Source organism: Condylura cristata, unplaced genomic scaffold (assembly GCF_000260355.1).
Source record: "Condylura cristata isolate star-nosed mole 26May11 unplaced genomic scaffold, ConCri1.0 scaffold00015, whole genome shotgun sequence".
Taxonomy (NCBI): domain Eukaryota; kingdom Metazoa; phylum Chordata; class Mammalia; order Eulipotyphla; family Talpidae; genus Condylura; species Condylura cristata.
Window position 1 is genome coordinate 605,837 of NW_004567116.1, and position 1,411 is coordinate 607,247.

The window sequence follows — 1,411 nt, forward strand, 5'->3', positions numbered from 1 at the left end:
CCTCAGGAGTGTCCAGGGCTGGCCTGCTGGGGAGGGCGCCGGCACCCTGCGGCTGCTCGGCTCCCCAAGTCCTCCTCTGTGGGCACAGATTCGCGGCTGCCAGCCCTGGGCGCCTAATTGTGAGACTTTCCGGGTCTGCTGCCCCTGGGACTCTGGTTACACCTGAAGAAATGCGGGCGCGGGGTTCAGGTCAGGCTCAGACAGGGCAGGAATAAGGCTTACCTGTGAGGTGGAACTTACCTTCAGCCCCATCTTCAGGTCGGGGCGTAGAGACGAGCTTGCTCGCCGACCCGCCCGCCTGGGAAGTGGTTTTGGTTGGGCTGAGAGGCCCGGGCCCTGCTGTGAGCGGCGCCCGCTTGCTGTGGTTCGCCCCTCTGGGGAGCTCAGCGCCGCCTCGGGGTGGCGTCCCGGTCAGCCCGCAGCCTGGTGCCTGGCGCTTCTGGGGGCACGGCCTCCCGTTGCACCCCTCCCCAGCCAGAGCCCCCCAGCCCTCCAGGCCATCTTGGCTCTTGCCACAGCCCCTGCTGGGGTGCGCTGGTGTCCCTGGCTGGAGTGTCCCTGGCTAGAGATCCCTTTGGTCCCACTGAGGGAGCGCTGCCCCCCGCCACCTGCCTCTTGCTTACGGCCGTCCCCAGCTTGCAGCCGCGCGTGTCTTATTTCAGATGCATGCGCAGGGCTTTGCTGTTTAGAAGCAAGCGGTGGCGAGAACCCCTCTGTCCAGGAAACATGCACCCCGGGCTCAGGGCTCTGGGGTGTGCTCCGGAGGGAGCCGCCCCTGGGTGGCGCCCTGGGTCCTGTGGCTGAAGGCCTGGCCCTCCAGCCCCCGCCCCTGTGGACCAGCCAGGGCGGCTGGGGTCTGCCGGCACGCCGCCCGTGGGCGCTGCTTCTGGGCCCGCGGGGGCCGGGGTGAAGCGGGCGCCTGCGTGCAGTCTGCGCAGTGGGACCTGGCCCAGCTCTCGCCTGAAGCTGCCCTTCACCCGCCCGCAGGCCCCTGCGTCGCCGTCTGACGCCCCGCAAGCCCATTCTGGACCCGTTTCCGCCTCTTCCCTGGGGCTGGCCGCTCAGCAGGGCTGCGCGCAGGCTGTGGTGTCCGAGGGCGCCCAGTGCGGACGCCCGTCCCCCAGCCCTGTCCTGGCTGTGGCGCGTGGGCTGCGTGCAGAAAGGCGGGCGCGCCCAGGAGCGTCCCCGGTGGGGCCCTGACTGCGCGGGGCGCGGGCTCCAGCCGAGTAGCTGGCGGTGGTGTGGTCGGCGGGACCTGTCTCACCTGCCGGGTCGGCTGCCCAGCGGGTGAGCGTCCTTCCTTCCTGTTGGGGTGGAAGCAGACGGCCATTCTGGCGCGGGCCACAGCCACAGGCGCGGCTGGCTGGCCCCAGCCGGGGTCAGTCTGCCGGCGCCCGGCGCGGCCCTCACC